This window comes from Montipora foliosa, chromosome 3 (assembly GCF_036669935.1).
Source record: "Montipora foliosa isolate CH-2021 chromosome 3, ASM3666993v2, whole genome shotgun sequence".
Lineage (NCBI taxonomy): Eukaryota > Metazoa > Cnidaria > Anthozoa > Scleractinia > Acroporidae > Montipora > Montipora foliosa.
The window spans coordinates 33,692,541-33,703,392 of record NC_090871.1 but is presented as its reverse complement, the minus strand read 5'-3'; positions in this window follow the sequence as shown (position 1 = coordinate 33,703,392).

Genomic DNA, 10,852 nt, shown 5'->3' with positions numbered 1-10,852 from the left:
GACTTTAAATAGGTATATAACAAATATGAAACTAGTTTGGAGAAATTCGCTTCTGTAATTTCTTTTTGACCAATTTTCTTTCGGCACCGCATAAAGAACTTGAGATGCTCGTGAAATATGCGAATTTGTCAAAATTCAACCGATTGCTCCAGATAAAATAGCGCGTCCCAAAGCTTCCAGTTTACTAGTTATCTCAATTGAACCTTTATCTTTTAAAATAGTACGAGGGAACACACTTATCCCCTTAGACCCACTTAGCGAAACATGGTTTTAGCCAAATTCAGTGGATTAAATCTCAAAAGTGGCTCACACTTATTGGCTCTCCTGCATATCATTGTGTAGTTCCATCCTTCAGCTACTGAATTGTGTTAAATGTTTTGGCTGCCATTCAGTTTTGGTCCAGGGGTGAGTGGTGGAACTTGCCCTACCTAACCATTTCGCCAGCGTTTCTCCATCCCGAACGTCCAGAAGGATTGTCAGAATAGAAAGCAAGAAATCGGGTATATGCCACTCGAAAATTGTCCATTCCTAAAAATTGCATACTTTCAATCACCGTTTTGCATGTGGCTATGGTTTTAACCCAACGAAGAAGGGAGACAAGGCGGTGAACGTGGACTTATTTACTGTCCGCCATGTTTTTGGAGGGATTTGTGGAAGTCTGGAATCCAGAAAGCGGAAATCTTTCAAATACTCACCTGTTATAGTATTCCTTTTTTATTTGTCGAAAATCATTTTGCATTTACCATAATTATTTTATCTATTAATTTACAGGACATTGAACAGAATTTCTAAGAAGCCTTGGCTGATCAAGGCTATAAGGAACCCATAATTGAGCTTCTTGCTGCTATTCAAACGTGACTCTCGCTGTTATATAAGCAATTATAGGAAATAAGTTGTCAAAACAGTACAGAACTTTGTATAGTTCCATTCTTCAGCTACTGGATCGTTCTAATACATTTAGCGGCCAGGGGCGAAGGGTTGAAAGTTGTGATACTTTCTAGCACTTTACAGATGGCGCACTGGTCTGCCTAGGTTACAAACTTAGAGATGACTACGGCACATTCTGTTTTCCACAAGCACTGAATACTGGGGAAAAAGGGTAAATTAAGTATAGGGGACATTCACATTTGCTTCGTTTTGTTCAAGTAGTTAGAGGAGTCGTGTGTCATGCAATGACTATTCCACAGGCTTTAAAGCAATTTACCTAACATTCCTAAAATATAATGCACAAATGGTACGAATCACTAACGACTTAACTCGAACAGTCAGGAGGTCTACAATGGTTAGTCAGTACTTGCAACTTTGCCAGGAAGAGGATTTTGAGCCATTAAGCCGTGCAACTATGTTTTCATGTCCACAGGCAGGCTGCTCTCTGAGCTTTACGAGTTTTGATTCCCTACAAAGTCATCTGGACTATGAACAACATGAGATTAAAACCAGCCAGGAATCCATATATGATCAAGGATTATCTGAAGGCGCGATTTGACGTTGGAGAACAATCTGGACAGAAAGCGGACCTACAGCAGGTTTCAATGGACACTCGAAATGTCGAACGGAAGAGAACAAACGTCTATTCTGGAGAGAGGAATGGCTAACAAGAAACCAGGTGCAATAACACTTTTCGAGGGTGTCTGCTTTAAAATGAAAACAAGTAAACGGGCCTCCTTGTAACCAACCTGGGTTAGTTGATATAGATGACTTGATTCAAGAGGATGACTGGTTACTACAAGTGGGTTAGGTGTACGACAGTTTGTCGGTCCAGTATCCAATATACTACGACGCATATAATCTTTGCAACTTGCACAAAAGGAAGTAGATTGCCTTATTCAATGTTGTAATGCTTATAAAACACTCTGCAAGCACTTCGGCATAACTTTCAAGTCCAAGGACAGGAAGCAGGTGCTTTGGTGACAAGCTGACATTGATGCTCAAAGAGTGTTCTTGCACACGTTCAGCAGAGAAATAAACTAAGCCGTAAAGCGGAGATAAACTGTCACAAGTCAGAATATAATAGCTAGAAATCTTCGTGACTCAACAGTTCTATACGATTGTTTCTATGATGTTGTTATCCGCCTTTTTAACAAACCAAAAAGATTGTTTAATTTGATATAAAAAACTTTGTTTTAGCAAACTTTCTCAACAAACGGCTTGCTAAAACGAAGTTAGCCGATACCAGGCACTGTAGAGATTTGGTAAAGCAAGGGCTAAGCATGCTGAAGCAAGAGTTTGTATCAAGTGGTTCTAGAAGGAATGTCTAGCCTAAACCCAAGCTCCTAACACTTCTTTAATGGTAAGACAAACAGTCTTTAGTAAATCATGATAGTATAACCTGCTTTTAAATTTTAACTTCCGTATTCAAAAAATAAATGTGTTTCTGTTGACAAAAATATTGTGATAGTATTGATGGAAAATTTATATGAAATAAAAGACAAACTTCATTCTTTAGTTCGCTACATGTAAGATAAATTTATGTTAATTTTTGGCAAGCAAACAAGATGACTAATGAGATGTTTTCACGTTTGTTTATTTAAATAATAATTGATCAAGGGAATAATAAGCTTAAAATGACGTATTGACACTTCACATATGGACTGTTCAGCGAGTTTTTACGCGTATTCTTTATTTCCCTTGAATCATAGTTTATCAGTTTCAGGTATCTCAATATTTGGATTGAGACACATCAAAGCAGCCAAAGTCTCAATTGGCAATCCCCGTTGCTTAGATCACACTAAGGAGACTTCTGAGATTTCCTGCTTAATATCCTATCATTAAAAGTGAGAGGTGAAGAAAATTTTGTAAATGTGAAATGATTTTCGACAAATAAAAAAGGAATACTATAACAGGTGAGTATTTGAAAGATTTCCGCATTCTAGATTCCAGACTTCCACAAATCCCTCCAAAAACATGGCGGACAGTAAATAAGTCCACGTTCACCACCTTGTCTCCCTTCTTCCTTGGGTTAAAACCATAGCCACATGCAAAACGGTGATTAAAAGTATGCAATTTTTAGGAATGGACAATTTTCGAGTGGCATATACCCGATTTCTTGCTTTCTATTCTGACATTCCTTCTGGACGCTGGCAAAATGGTTAGGTAGGGCAAGTTCCACCACTCACCCCTGGACCAAAATGGAATCGCAGCCAAGACATTTAACACAATTCAGTAGCTGAAGGATGGAACTACCGTAATTTCCAGCCGTTTACCCGCATCGGTCAATGTTTGCAATAAAAGGAAAAAGTTTTCAACAGATTACCCACACTGGCAGATAACCCACACCGAATACAAAGGAAGATCGTGCTTTAAAAGTCCCTGCCTCACGAAGTTGGATCGACAAGCCATTGAATTGTTTGCGTGGCTGTGGATAGATAGCACGTACTAAAGCTGAACATTGAAAAAAAAATTTCCATCTAGCTGCCAGTTCCATGCCAGTTCAATTTGCCCAGTTAATTATTCGATGCATTTATGTTTAGACTCGTTAGAATGCACTGCAGTAGAACATGATTTGGTCGATCGATCGTTGAAGTCCGCCATTTTTTAGGTTGAAAGAAAGCTGGGCCGAGTGTAAAATTTCTTTTTGGGGAGGGGATCGAAGGTGGGGCAGTCAAATCAAAACAAATCAACTGCAATTTTGAAATAAATAACAATACCTTTCACTGACAAGCAGAGGCCTGCGGCTTTTAAGATAACCTTGCAATACTATAAATATATTTCACCTCGAAACGGTCGATATTTACACGTTTTTTGCTTATTAAATACTTGAATTAACAGAAAAACTCACTGTTTGTTTAAAAAACTACACAGAAGTTTATGAAAATCAAATGTTCAGCTCAGAAAGGTAGGCAATAAAAGGTAATAAAATGTTCAATTCATGAGCCCGCAGTTCAGTTTAAAATCCATTGAAGTCTTCATCCTCCGTGTCACTATTAAACAAGTCAATTAATTGTGCATCCAGGGCAGGATCCAGAGTGGCTACGCTTTGTTCGTCGTCGCTGATTTCGGATGCATCACTTGTATCATCATCCTCAGTGGCACCAGGAACACGTGTAATTCCTGCCTTTCTGAAGCCATTCGTGATTGCCGTGACTTTCACTACTCTCCACGCTCGAATTACCCAGTTGCAGACTTGCGTATGTATTGCCCTCCCCATCTTTCCAGTTTCGGTGAAGGTGTGAATTCCTTCCGACATCCATTTCTCCCACTCCTCACAAACATGGTTCTTAAATGACCGATTAACAGAAATGTCTAATGGCTGCAATTTCTTAGTAAGGCCTCCAGGAATCACTGCAGTAGTTGTTTTGTGTTCAGTTTTGAAAGTGTTGCGAACACCTTCGTCAATATGTGCGCTGAAACTGTCAAAGATGAGTAGAGAGGTTCTGTCGAAGAAGGACACAGGTCTGGGACGCCAAACTTTCTCACCCCAAACAGCCATTCCATCTCTATCCATCCATCCTTTGTTGTGGCAGTGGACAAGCACACCATCACACGGATAGGCGATTTCGGCGCATGAATCTGCTACACCAGCTCAGACCGCCAACAAATTCAGCGACATTCATCTGCCTTGCTAATTCTCTTGCCTTGAGACGGATCATGACGGTAGTGACTGCATGGCTGTTCTCTCTTTGGCTGATGATCCATTCTTTCAAAGTTCTTTCCAATGCAGGAAACTTGGTGATACCAGTACGGCAGGTGCGTTGGCGCTTTGGCAGTTTTGTCATGACATCTTTCTTCTTTCGCCAGTAACGGATCATGGATTCATCAATTTCAAACTCTCTTGCTACTGCTCTGTTGCCAATTTCATCTGTGCGAGTAATAACTTTGAGCTTGTACTCAAAAGTAAAACTCTGACGAGCGCGTTTTAAGCTGGGCATTTTGACTCGTGGCTACACTTATCGTAAATGACTCGTGGCTAGACTTATTGGAAATGATTGAAGCTTGTAATTCTCCTTCAGTCACTGCCCTTTTTATAACGTTTCGAATCAAGAAAAAACTTCAACCATTGTTTGTGTTGACAAAATGTTCTTTAGCCTGCAATTAGTAAATTTTCACACGTATTGTTTGTGATGTTTCATTGAGAATTGTACGGCTTGTGAAAGTCTGTTCTAAAAAAAAAATGGATATCTCAGGATATAATGACTCTACGAAATCGCTTGAAACAGGAAAATAATCACAAAATTTAGGCAGCACTAGTGAAGAATATGTCACTGACGCGCTGTACATTCTGGTATTTTAAATTTTGTCGCTGTGAATGTTTGTTTACACGCGTGCCGACAGTTGTCTTTTTATGTCGCGCCAGTAGATATGCGGCGCCATGAACACGTCGGCGTCAATTCTTTTTGTGAATAGCTTTGACGCGTTCCTTTCACAATTTAATTGTTTTAGTTTTAAGTTCATTACCTGTGTAGGTGAGACACGTTTCTTTCTCTAAATAAAAGAAACAAGCTGTGAAATTGACAAGATAAGAAAGTAATACTGGTAGCACAAATGTAATAAAAGATTTGTTTGTTCAGATTTTTTCGATTTGCATTGGCTCTCGTCAAGAACAAAACAGTCTGCTACTGGTAAACAATCAAAGCAAAATAAATGAGGCAGTACACAGTTTTTTAGGAAGAGTTTCTTTAATGGCTGTTATCATTTGTTTTTTTTTTCTTCTTACGGTTTTAAAGCGCTATGATTAAAAAATTATCACATTACCCGCACCTTCCTATAACCCAAACCAGCAACTGTTTGCAGAAGAATTAACACATTACCCGCGGGTAATCGACCTGAAATTACGATACACAGTGATATGCAGGAGAGCCAGTAAGCATGAGCCACTTTTGAGATTTAATCCACTGAATTTGGCTAAAATCGCATGTTTCGCTAAGTGGGTCTAAGGGGATAAGTGTGTTCCCTCGGGTTTTCTATACAAAAAAGTGTCTATGATTCTAACCTGTACTATTTTAAAGATAAAGGTTCAATTGAAATAACTAGTAAACTGGAAGCTTTCGGACATGCTCTTTTATCCGGAGCAATCGGTTGAATTTTGACAAAATTTGCATATTTCACAAGCATCTCAGGTCCTTATGCGGTGCCGAAAGAAAATTTGTCAAAAAAATTACAGAAGCGAATTTCTCCAAACTAGTTTCATATTTGTTATATACCTATTTAAAGTCTACAGAAAACTTTTGAGTGGAATCTAATTTGTGGGCAAAACGCGATATGAGGATCTTACAGAGACTAGCTCTTAAGATCAAAGAAGGTACCAATAACTGCTGTCCTCCCCTTACATTACCAGGTAGCTATGCTGTGGAGGTACGGAGTGGCGAGGTTAAGCATACAACGGAACCAGTTGTAGTATGCACTTGGGGAGAAAACGACACTCTAAGTCCTGTGCCTTCTGACTTAAGTACCACAGATAACGTCCCTCAGTTGCCCATCATGGAAAAGGAAGAGATAACGAACTCAGCCAGAGACGAGATTGGTCGTGGTTCCTTTGGCATTGTGTACAAAGGTCTGGGCTGGGACCAATGTTGCAGCCAAGCAAGTGAAGCTACGAGATGCCAAGCATCTTCAGTCTGTTGTGGAGACGGAAGTTCGGTTTCACAGCATGGTTCATCACCAAAACATTGTACAAACAATGGCAATTTCATATTTGAACAATTCCGTTCATAAAGCGTAGACTGCGGCTAGGCGCTTGTGCTCTTAATTGTTATCTTTTTAAGATCGTTGTCACCTATTTGTAGCTGCGGCTTTGGGCTTTGATAATGAGACTATAACTCATTTACTTTTACAATGTCTATAAAAGTGACGACACATTTAAATTTGCAAGACATGTTTCGGTCGTGCAACGACCATCTTCAGTTGAAAGTAGAATTAATTTGAAGTTACATTTGAATTTATAATATGCTAAACAAAGATAAATAACAACGTGAAATAAATTGGGAATCTAACAAAATAGCCAAAGGTAACAAAAAAGAGTGTACAATGGAACATGTTGATTAGAACGAGAGAGTTAAATTAACGTGATATAATTGCTTATTTAAAGAAGGTTGCTCCCAGGAAATATGTAAGGCCTCTTTTATCTTGACCTGGAATTTTGTGGTCGCACGGTCTATAACTTCAAAACATTCCGCAGAGCAGGAGTTACGGCATGCCTCGGATTGTTGAAGGTGTTTAAAGATATGTGAGGTCCTGTCCCTGTTTAAGTGTTCGCGAATGCGTGTCGAGAGGTGTCGGCTGGTTTCGCCGACATAGCAAGAATTACAGCTTGCACAGGTAAACTTGTAGACAACATTCGAACAGAGTTCAACAGGCACAGGGTCCTTCACACTAAACATGTTACGGATCTTGAAGGAAGAAAAGGCTAGCTCAACTCCTCCGTTCCGTCCTATAGTTTCTTCAATTGGAACATACAACTATGAGCTGGCTAAGTATTTATGCATTCTTTTGGAACCTCATATCCCATCTGAATATTGTGCTTTAGACACTTTTACTTTTGTTCGTGAAATCAATGAATTGCCTTTATCGGGAAAGTTCATGGTTTCCTTTGATGTCGAAAGTTTGTTTACAAACATACCCTTGGAGGAGTGTGTCAACCTGGCAGTTGACTACATCTCCAAGGGCAACCCTGATCTCCAGCTAACTAAAACTGAACTCAGAAATCTTTTTAATTTTGCCACTGCTCAAACACATTTCCTGTTTAAGGGTTCGTTTTTTGATCAAATTGATGGGGTGGCAATGGGCTCTCCCCTTGCCCCGGTGTTGGCTAATCTTTTCATGGGTCACCATGAAAGGATCTGGTTGGAAAACTACAAGGCCTCCAGTATTTTACTTTATCGACGGTATGTTGACGATACTTTTTGTCTATTTGACACTGAACATGACGCTACTTTGTTTTTTGACTACATCAACGATAGACATCCCAATATACGTTTCACCATGGAAAAAGAGATGGATAAAAAAATCCCCTTTTTGGATGTTCTGATTGACAACAGTCAACCTCTTTCTCCTATTACCAGGGTCTATCGTAAGAAAACGTTCACCGGTCTATTAACTAATTATTTTAGTTTTACCCCATTCTCTTACAAACTTGGCTTAATCAGGACTCTAGTTGACAGAACGTATAAGATCAACAACACATGGATAGGCTTCCATGAGGATATCAAGAAATTGTTATTAATCTTACGTAAAAACCTTTTCCCCAGTCACATCGTTGAGAGAGTCATTAAGCAGTATATTACAAAAACTCAGACCCTTTCGAACACACCTACTAGTCCTCCCTCTAATCCTACACATTTTTTCAAATTACCTTATGTTGGGCCCTTCTCTATTGTAGCACAAAACAGATTACGTAAATTACTTAAACGTTATTGTAACAATCTTGATGTTAAGCTAGCCTTTTCTTCCTTCAAGATCCGTAACATGTTTAGTGTGAAGGACCCTGTGCCTGTTGAACTCTGTTCGAATGTTGTCTACAAGTTTACCTGTGCAAGCTGTAATTCTTGCTATGTCGGCGAAACCAGCCGACACCTCTCGACACGCATTCGCGAACACTTAAACAGGGACAGGACCTCACATATCTTTAAACACCTTCAACAATCCGAGGCATGCCGTAACTCCTGCTCTGCGGAATGTTTTGAAGTTATAGACCGTGCGACCACAAAATTCCAGGTCAAGATAAAAGAGGCCTTACATATTTCCTGGGAGCAACCTTCTTTAAATAAGCAATTATATCACGTTAATTTAACTCTCTCGTTCTAATCAACATGTTCCATTGTACACTCTTTTTTGTTACCTTTGGCTATTTTGTTAGATTCCCAATTTATTTCACGTTGTTATTTATCTTTGTTTAGCATATTATAAATTCAAATGTAACTTCAAATTAATTCTACTTTCAACTGAAGATGGTCGTTGCACGACCGAAACATGTCTTGCAAATTTAAATGTGTCGTCACTTTTATAAAAATTGTTGTTAGTCTGCTTCTTTCCAGATCTTTTACAATGTCCTAATCATGCTGCCCTCAGATCTGAAACATAGCAGTGGGCTAGCCAAGATAACAGTGAGGACGTAAACTCCACAGTGCAAATTGTTTCCACTGACAGAAATGTCACCACGTGAGTCCGAAGTGTACCAATGAACGTGTCTGAAGTCTGAGGTCAGAAGTCTGAACTCTGAACTCTGAAGTCCCTTCTCGGCTTCCGTAGCTTTGGGATGGCTTTACTGATGAGGAAAGCAAACTCCTTGAATTGGTTCCGTATGAAGCCGGCAAAGTCGTCTCAGGTGCTATGAGGGGAAAAAGTAGGATTCGCCTTATGGCAGAGCTGGGGTGGGAGAAGATGAAAGTCAGACACGATATTCATAAGCTGATTTGTTATTTTAAGATAGTAAATAATTTGAGTCCGTCTTACCTTAAGGAACTGCTCCCAGCTAGAGTCTGTGAGAGAAGTCATTCTCAAAATTTTACTCTTTTCCCTGTGTGCATATAGCGCTTTAAAAGGTCTTTCTTCCCTTCCACAACTAAATTGTGGAACGACATTGATTTGGAAATTCGTAAATCTGATTCAATTAGCTCTTTTAAGAGAGCGTTAGTTAATAATTTTAATGTTCCAAAGTACTTTTTCGCCTTTTGATTATGCTCTTGACAGATACTCTTCCGTAATTCATACTAGACTGCGGCTAGGCGCTTGTGCTCTTAATTGTTATCTTTTTAAGATCGTTGTCACCTATTTGTAGCTGCGGCTTTGGGCTTTGATAATGAGACTATAACTCATTTACTTTTACAATGTCCTAATCATGCTGCCCTCAGATCTGATTTGCTCACTGCTGCTTTTCGTATATCTTTTGGTCAATGATTTAAATATTATGACCAGCAAAAAGTTGAACTCTTTCTGTTTGGCTCTTCCTAAATGACAAATAATGAAAACGTTGAAATGTTCTCTCATGTCCAGCACTTTATAAGAGAGTCTAAACGTTTTTCTTTTTCTTTTTGTGGTCATTATAATTGACCCTATTAACTTAACGCTTACTTTGTATCCCGTGCTCATGTTTGATTTTTATGTGGTAATCAGAATTTTGGTGTAAGCCCCCCGTGATGAGCTCATTTAGCTCTTGGGGCAAACATGTATATAAATATGTTTAAAAAAACAACAACAACACAATTGTACCAGAAAAGAAACAAGAAAGGAATCCTTGAAAAATCCAACAGCAGTCTGCATGGGTGACTTTGGGAGTGTGTACATTGCTGACACCACCAAGGTGAAAGTTTTTTTCAGCAAGACTACACTATCCAGTTGATGTCAATGAAGTTTGCAGCTCCTTGAACAAGCCACTTGATATCACTTACAACTTACAATAATGAGATTTAATTAATATGAATGGAATTTCCGTAACAGATAGCTTGTACCAGATAAGCTTTTTCAATTGAGTATTTTGTATCGAGTAGCTCATTCTTGAAACTCCTTGTAAGCGAAAGCATCAGCAATCGAAACTTTGTGCTACACTCCTTTATCCTTTCTTCTCTCGTCGTCATGGCCAGTAAATTAGACAGAGATGATTACGTCTACGACGTTCAAAATTTATCTGCGCTTATGGCATCCTTGGACGCCGACAGCATCGAACCCGGCGCCTGTCCGAAAAAATCCAAATGACTTGCATCCCAAAACGGCGGGGAAATCTACCAAGACTCACCCACCACCTGCATCCTCCATAGAGTCCCTCCTGGAACTCGAAAGAGTAAAGCATGAAAACATCAAAATGGAACTGGAAATCACGAGAGCCCCATTGGGTTTTGCAAAAATAAAGAGTGTTTCTGCCAAACCGCAGACACCTTCTTCAGGACAGCCACGCCCTGTTACAGGCCGCTCTCACTTCCAC